General features: G+C 37.3%; 1 pseudogene; it reads right to left on the bottom strand.

Annotated features, from left to right (window-relative positions):
- Positions 1 to 251: 251 nt before the first annotated feature.
- Positions 252 to 368, bottom strand: LOC145254954 (5S ribosomal RNA; annotated as a pseudogene).
- Positions 369 to 9,339: the final 8,971 nt, after the last annotated feature.

Here is a 9,339-nt window from a genome sequence, read left to right on the forward strand (position 1 = left end):
TCGTTATTTTCATGGCAAATTTTCAACTGAGCTCCAATCTATGGTCCCCCCTTGCCAATCTTTTACAAAAAACACTCATCTAGCCAAAATCACTATCAATAAATGTCCCCAATCTTTATCGGTCCATCCATCCATAGCTCTTGAGCCCCTGGAGGGGCATAGGCCATCTACAACTTTGTAGATGCTTTTGTAGCGAGGAGTTCTTTTTACAGGATGAGGGTGCTGGCCCCACGCCTAACCTTCCCAGAAGGTACATACAGCGCCTAGCCTTCCCAAATGGTCACCCATCTGGTACTGGCCAGGCTCAACGTTGCTTAACTTCAGTGATCTGGTGAGAACCGGTGTGTCAACGTGATTGTACTGTACACTCTTTATCGATATCTAAACTTAAACATAAAATCCATGAGCAAAGTTTCTTACCTAGAACTGCCCGCCTGTGGAACTCTGTTCCACTGGTCTGCTTTCCAGCTGACGGCAATATCGTCAACTTCAAGTCCAACGTAAGCAAGTTATTATTGAACCGTCTTTGTAAATAATATGATTATACCAATTTTCCACCACAAACGATTACTACGCTACTATCGCAATGACTGCAATACACGCGTTAACCCTTATCATCGAGTGGCCTCTGGGCCTTGATATGTGGTAACTCCCTTGTACAAGGAAGATAATTTTTTCAAGGAAAGTGAAAGACGTTTTGGTGTTGTAACGAAAACAAAAACGAACAAAGAAAATAAATAGGAAAGATCGAATATCGATGTGTCAGATGCAATGCTATTTATGTCTAAATTTTAAAATCCGACAAGATGACATTATATATTAGATAGGTATCTTTAAAGTTCGTCAAACCCTAAGCATAGAATCCCTCAACATAGAGACAACTTAATTGGATAGGACCCTCAAGTGTTTTCATCGGATCTAAGACTTCCTCTCCAAAAAAAAAGAAAAAAAAAAAAAATAGAAGCCTGAAGAAATGTGTGTAGAGGTCTGGGTGACAGTCCGGAAATAAAGGGTTATTCTAAGTGGTCATAAAAACAAACAGTAGAGAATTCATCAGTGTTTGACCAGCAGACATATTAAAGGGACAGCAAATAAATACGGGTGGAAAAGAAAAAAAAAAAAAGAAAAAAAGAAAACTCTTCAAATCAAAAGAGACGTTTCCTCCTCCGAGTTAAAAAAGAAAAAGAAAAAAAAAACAACAACAAAAAACAAAAACGCCTATAAGAAGGCGGTTCCCCCAATAGAAGGGCAATAAAGTGAAATTTGTGGACTTATCAAAGAAGCGACGAATGTGTAGCTGAATTGTTTGTATTTTATTCTGGTAGAGGAAACGAAAGTCTCAAGTAGCAATGTCGCCCATAACTGACATATGTGACCATTTGGGCGGATCGGCAGATTCCCTATTAAGTTGGTGTCAACGTTATCACCCAATAAACATTGGTTTATGTGTGTATCTGTGCCTCTATACGCATCATGTGATGTGGATATATTACACATACTGTAGACAATGTAGATAACAACGTCCTGTCTAAATCGTTTGAGGATAAATAAGTAAATAACCATAAATATACTAGCTGTCCCTATGCGACGTTGCCCCGGAGTCTTTTGTGTTTCGCTTTTTTTTCAACTGTAATGTCCATAAACTTCTCACTGTACAACTCCCAACTCAGGATGCACCCCTATTAATCTGACGTCTAATTCTCAGTATCCGCTTACGTTTGCGTGGTAATGCGCTTTTGTTTAGAGTAAATATAAGTAAAAAAGAAAAAGAAAAATTTAAATAACTATGCATTTTTTTTTTTTTGCTAAATTATCAATTTTTAAAAATAAGATTGTTAAATTCTTACTATTTGGAGTGCTGTTAATTTAACCTCTACATCAAGGGTCTCCAAAGTACGGCCAGTGAGACAGATCCGGCCTGCCAAGGTTTTTAATCTGACTCGCTAAGTTTTTATGGAAAACGTAAAAAAAATATTCAGAATTTTTTTCTTTTTAATGAAAATGTGTGAAAATAGTGTGGTGGTTTTTACTTTTGTTTAGAAAAAAAGATTTGGAATAACCAGTTTCACTGAAAAGCAAAACTAATAAGCAAAACAGCATAAAACACGTCATCATCTATGTTTATGCTGCATCTTCTTCATCTTGCCTCTCAGCTACCGTTCCTCGTTTTCAGTTGTCTTCTGCTTCTGCGCATTGCATTTAAGATAAGTTTCCTTTTTTTTTTTTGAAAAAAGGGGGTGGGGTTTAGTTAGTAAAGTTGATAAACCATTGCAATATCACATTCGTGACGGACCCCCTCCTCCTCCCATATTCATATTAATTATTGGATTAAATATTTACCGGCAGAGAGTAGAATCCCGGTAAAAATTCCATGTACTTCGAGGAAAGTGAAAGTTAAACTTTTATGGCAAATAAAAAAGAAAACAGACTCAAAATCATGCTGGACATTTAAAACCTTTTTGACATTTAAAACCTTTTGGACATTTAAAACATTTTTTACATTTAAAACCTTTTTGACATTTAAAACCTTTTTTACATTTAAAACCTTTTTTACATTTTAAACATTTTTTACATTTTAAACATTTTGGACATTTTAAACATTTTGGACATTTTAAACCTTTTGGACATTTAAAACCTTTTGGACATTTGAAACCTTTTGGACATTTAAAACCTTTTGGACATTTAAAACCTTTTGGACATTTTAAACCTTTTTGACATTTAAAACCTTTTTGACATTTAAAACCTTTTGGACATTTAAAACCTTTTGGACATTTAAAACCTTTTTGACATTTAAAACCTTTTGGACATTTAAAACCTTTTGGACATTTAAAACCTTTTTGACATTTAAAACCTTTTGGACATTTAAAACCTTTTGGACATTTTAAACCTTTTTGACATTTAAAACCTTTTTGACATTTAAAACCTTTTTGACATTTAAAACATTTTGGACATTTTAAACCTTTTTGACATTTAAAACCTTTTTGACATTTAAAACCTTTTGAACATTTAAAACCTTTTTGACATTTTAAACCTTTTGGACATTTAAAACCTATTGGACATTTGATAGCTTTTGGACATTTAAAACCTTTTTGACATTTTAAACCTTTTGGACATTTAAAACCTATTGGACATTTAAATCCTTTTGGACATTTAAAACCTATTGGACATTTAAAACCTTTTGGACATTTAAAACCTTTTGGATATTTAAAACCTTTTGGACATCTAAAGCGTTTTGGACATTTAAAACCTATTAGACATTTAAACCCTTTTGGACATTTCAAACCTATTGGCTGAACGAGAGAGACTCCATTTGGCGGCAAAGAAGCTACGTAGTGAAGAATTTGAAATAACAATTCAGTTAACCGTGCCTGAAGAGACGACAGATAATCTTTCGCAAGCTGACTCCGAAGTCGGAAAGTATCTTGCAAAAAAAAAAAAAAAAAAATGGAAAGTAAAGACTAAAAGCCAAGGGAAAAGACCCGAAAAAATGCAATAGGACGTTATGTCTTTATCAATATTTCACATGTGCATTTGTTAAGTTGATGTACAAAAATCGATATAAGAACCCTTCAGCACAGCAGTTGCATAAAAAAGAAAAGAAGGAAAGAAGAAAATAAAATAAAATCAAGATATGTAAATGAAAAGAAAAAAAAAACATAATCGTCCATTCGATTTAATTGTTCCCATTAAAAAAATATTTTCGATTACATTTTCTTGTAACTTTTGTCCTGACAACAACAAAGAAAGCGCAAATGTTCCACCTTAATCGTTTCATTTTTTTTTTTTAATTTACAACTTGCTTTAAACTTCTATGTTTAATGGTGACTTATCTCAACTTGGCCATTTTGGTCAAGATCAAAGTGTAGTATCTGTTCCGGCAGATGCTGCAAGCTACGACTAGCAAAGACCAGCTATGACTAGCAAAGACCAGATGTGGGGGCAACCCTACATGCATGACCTTTAACCAGCTCCCATTTCCCACCTCTCGGGAGCTGGTCCCCTTTTTCCCTTCCCCCTCCCTTCACTCCTCACATTAAAAATTGGCCTTGTGCCTAATTTGCTCGGTGGGGGAGCAAATAAATACCATCTGTTCTTCAAATGCTGCACTTCCATTTCTCGTTCTCTTTCGGTGGAGGATCAGTCCTTCACAACTGAGACAATTTTTTTATTTTTGTATCTTTTCTCCACGTTAAAAAACGACTCTGGTGTCTAAGGCATAGTAAATAGGCACATCCAGAGAAAATATCTTTTCCTTTTTTTTATCTTACGTTTTTCTTTTGCTTACGTTGCTTTCAACTTTAACATGTTTTATTTTGGGATCAATAAAATATAAAAAATATTTGATCGTAGGAAGTCGTCTTCTCACTCCCCCCCCCCTCCTCATGTTATATTTTGTTGCAGTAAAAAGTACTTTAACCTGCATGTAAAATCCGCCAAAGATCCTGAAATAAAGTTAAAGAATCAAACCAACTATATGTGTAATTTAACCTATACCCAGGTTTCATCATTGACAGGGATCTAAAATTGTGTGACCCCCCCGAGGAAAGCCCTTGCCCGTTAATCGACTGTAACACATCGTATTAAAATCTGCCAAGTAATATTTGTCTTACATTCTTTTTTAATAATAATTTTAATCCCCAGAACTGCTAGAATTTTGGAATTTCCTTCCGGGTTCCTGCTTTTCTGACTATACTAACATGCAGAATTTTTTTTTTTTTTTAATAGGCATCACCGCTTATCAAGGCCAAGAGGCCACTCGAAGATAAGGGTTAATGAGTGTACAGTAGAAATTGGACAATATAGTAATCGTTAGTAATGGAAATTCGGTATATTTGTAAACTTATATGGAATGGCTCATTAAAAATTTGTTTACGTTAGACTCGAAGACAACCATATTGTAGTCAGCTGGAAAGCAAGAAAACGGAAGACAATTCCATAGGCGAGCAGTTCTTAGAAAGAAGCTTTGTTCATGGAGTCTACGCTTAGGTTTAGGCACAGATAAAGAGTGGGGGAAATTAGTGATAGTGCTTTCTGCTAGACGGGTGTTTCTTGTATTCAAGTGTAATGTAAAAAGACATCTTGCTGCTCAACTCCCTACATAGTATCCCTGCAATTTATATCCCAGATAGTAGCCTCCACATCACAGTGCCTTGTTTGGGCTGAAAAAAAATCCTGCCGACATGTCTATTTATACGGGATATTAACCAATTGTAATTATAGAAAGAGTTTTATGCCTAATAGCTTCCTCCTCCAGAAATAAAATCACAGAGTAACAATATGCAAGGCTCCTTTAATAAGTTTCCAGACTTTTTTATTTTCGTATGGTCACTTTTATTGCACTTATTACACCGTTCCAACAACATTTGGAAGGCCCATGGAAGCCCGCTTGTGTGAATGTGTTAGTGACCCTCGTCACAGTCTGTTCCATCTCCTCAATTATCTCATAACGACAGCCTTTAAGGCTTTTCTTGACCTTGGAGAATGACCAAAAGTCATAGGGAGCAAGGGCTGGACTATAGGGAGGGTGGGGAATAGTTTTGATGTGATAAGGATGGAGTTGTGGATTGGTGCATTGTCCTGGTGAAAATGCCACTGACCCAATTTGAAGAGTGCTGCCCTCTTCCAATGGAATCTCTACCTCAACTCCTTTAAAACCTCAACATTGTATTGCTTTTTGACTGTCTGTCCAGTGTGAACTCAGTGTATGTAGATCATGTCCGTGCTGTCAAAAGAAGGGATCATCATAAGTTTCTGGGTGAATGTTGCATTTCTCTGCCTGTTCTACAAGTACTTTAATGGTGAATGCTCTGACGAACTACAAGCACTTGTATCCCCTCGACCCCGACAAACCCAACAAGCAGCCAAATCCCACCCCTTCACAGTAGAAATCCCTAGGTATAAGAAGGCCTTCTACTCCAATAGTTTCTTCCCCATAACTGGTAGACTTTGGAACTCCCTTCCAGGATTCTGCTTTCCTAACTGTACTGACATGCAGAAGTTCAAGTGTAATATAAACAGACATCTTGCTGCTCAACTCCCTTCATAATATCCCTGCAACTTATGTCCCTGATAGAAGCCCTCTACTTCAAAGTGGCACTGTGCCTTGTTTGGGGTGAAAATTGAATAAAAAAAATAAAAAAATAACTCTTTCTGGCCTCCTTGGGTCTAGGAGAGTCAGCATGTTTCCACTGAAAACTCTGTCTCTTGGTCTCTCTATCATAGCAGTTGATGTAGCTTTCATCGCAGGTCGCCAGACATCAAGAACTGTGGGATCTGAATTGATCAGCTCCCCGCTGTCATGACAATGTCTTTCTGATATTCTCTGAGCACCCTTGGGACAAACTTCACACAAATCTTCCACATCTTCAGTTCCTTGCGAATAATGGTGCGTACAGTTCCCACACTGACATCAAACTGTGAAATTATTGTCTCTATAGAAACACAACTATTCTTATCCATGAAATTCTTTATTTGGCCAATCAACTCTGGTGTTCTGACTTCCTTACTCCTCCCACACCTCTTAACATCCCTCACAGACTCCCTGCCTTCCTTGAATTTCTTATGCCACTCAAAAACTGATGCTCGATTCATGCAAAATGGTCCAAAAACAGTCTGAAGCATTCCATACATTTCTGTGGTATTTTTTTCCAAGTTTAAAACACAATTTTATTGCATATCGTTCTTCTAAAGTGTCGTCACATCCAGATTGCATTTTTGAAATTAATTAGTTGTGACAATCAAGCTTTAGTAGGATGTATTTCAATTCCTGCTGTAGCTGTTCATTTGAACCTGAAATGCTACAAATTGGTTAGTCATCTCATAAGACGCATAACAATGGCATACTGAATTTTTAAGGTCTACAACAATTATAAATGCCTGTACGAAAAAAGTCTGGAAACTGATTTGGCACCTCATATATCTAGAAATTGGTGTATAGTAATAGAAGAGTGCTCAATATACTAGACAGAACATGTGTGTTTAAACGTAACGTTTGCCAGGAGAAATAACTTATTTGTCTTTTGTTACTGTGTTGTATACCACATTAAGTAGATGGTTTGCTCGAGAGACATAGAATTACTAATAAATTTTCGGTCGCATTCTGTGTACTTGGTGAGTTCATAAATCGGATTATTAAGATTATTTGAATTTCACAAACTGTCCCCACGCCGTGCATGCTAATCAAGATCGGAAAGAGAAAGATACTCTTGTTTGTCACAGAATTTCTACAGATACAGAGGCAGTAGCAACCAAGAGGCCGCGGGACACTCATCAGAGAAGTTATCAATCCAGTTCCTCGTCAGGGCTGGAAGAAATGATGTGCCAGCTAGCTTAAATGTGGCTCAGAATGGTTAAGCAAGATAGCGAACTGATTCTGGGTCTGACAAGGTGGGCTCCCTCTAGTGTGCCAGAAAAACTAGTCACACCTGACAGTAAACTGTATCTCTACAAAGTCGCATCTTGCGTGCACCCTGGCAACATCTCCTGTCGAATGCAGTCGTTTGAGCGCAATGCCACATAACCTCCCTTCAGCAGACATCTCTAACGAGAAGCCATCACTGGGCTAGTCACGTCTTCTGCTGTAACGAGGTGATCTCATCAAGGAAGCCATCGATCTTGTTCCTCCTCAGAACTAGTAGACGCGATGCAGCGGCGGCCAGCTAATGACGTGGCTCAGAACGGTAAAGCAAGATACCGAACTGATTCTGGGTCTGACAATCTACAGTGTCCCCCATTGGAACCGTGACTGGCTGTTGATAGTGTCAGCATTGGTAATGGATTACTGGGCTTGGTCAGCCTTTTGCACGAGACGCGATGAATTCATTGGGACGAGCCTGTTTAACTGATCAGGCGTGAATGTCACCTTAAGAGGCAAGAAGACGTGAACAAAACATGAATAATGGTGAAGAAGTCCAACATGTTTTATATGTCAGGTAATCCAAAGTGCTCCATATCCTGGATAGATCAGTTTAAAAGCCAGCCACTAAACAACACCAAGATGTTTTACATTACTATTTTAAACAAGATAATGCAGTTGAAGTTGCATGGGAGTCATGATAGTAATTATAGAGTATCATATCTGGAAAGTGGTACATTCTAATAGAAGAGTGTTCAATAGATAGAGCAGATATGTGTAAATGTAGCATTGTCCGAGAAAAAGAACTTCTATTCAGGAGTAATATTAAAAACAGTATTGGTGACGAGCATGCACAGAAGCACTCAAGAATTGTATGCCAATGTTTTAGGCGGCAAACGTATGGCAAAAACGAGTTCGTTCAAGGCTATAAAAAGCCGATACCAAAGTCGTTTGGAAAATAACTGCCGAGGTTGCTCTGGTAACGCGTTGTGTTCATGAATTAAAAAAAAATAAATGAATAAACATCAATAGCGTTGGGAATCATTTTAAGTCGAAAACAATTTATTTCATTTTACTTCGTATTGTATGAGGTGCGTTCCAAAAGTAATGCCTCCTATTTTTTCATTCTGCCCAAATGGATCAGAGCGGATTGAAAATTGTATTGTTGCGATGACTGAACTTATACATTCATGACCTGAAACTTTCATCTTTCCGTTACAGATATTGACAGTGTGACACTCTAAGAAAGCAAACTCCTATCATGGACATGCATCAGAAACAGAGATGTGTCATTAAATTCCTGGCAAAAGTGCATTCAAAATGATGGTGACTATGTAGAAAAATAAATTCTGGAGCACAAACGATCGCTCGTTTTAATGGTACCACTCGCGTCTTTATACCTCTTTAACGTTTTGAGTTAAAAAAAAAAAAAAGAAATAGGAAGCTTTAATTTTAGAACCATCCTCAGATGAAAAAGCGTGCTCCAGACGCCCATGCACAGCCATCGTTCATCGCTAGCAAAAGTGAATTGAGAATGGTGGTGACTATGTAGAAAAAAAAAATCTGGAGCACAACATGTCGCTCGCTTTTATGATACCACTCCCGTCTTCGTAGCTCTTCAACTTTTGGAGTAAAACAAAAACAGGAGGTTTTACTTTTGCGGTGACAGTTCTTTCATAATTATATAATTCTCTCAATAAAGCAAAGTCTGTGAGCCGAAACAATGGCAGATAAAGCACAGTGGCCTGTCCTTCGATAAAAACAGGAGTTTTTTGGACCAAAACCTACTGGCTACTGACTCATGTCTTGATAACCGCAATACCAAAGTTTTGCGAATTTTTAATCACAGCATCGACGTAGAATGATTGAAAAACCAATTAATCAGAATGCATGCGATCCTCGTGACATTGGGTGAATCCCTAAAATGTATCTCGCAGTAAAACAAAAACGCATCCAATAAAAACACACTTAATTAAGAGGCACCA

The sequence above is a fragment of the Euprymna scolopes genome, chromosome 30 (genome assembly GCF_053919585.1).
Source record: "Euprymna scolopes isolate OS-2025 chromosome 30, ASM5391958v1, whole genome shotgun sequence".
Lineage (NCBI taxonomy): Eukaryota > Metazoa > Mollusca > Cephalopoda > Sepiida > Sepiolidae > Euprymna > Euprymna scolopes.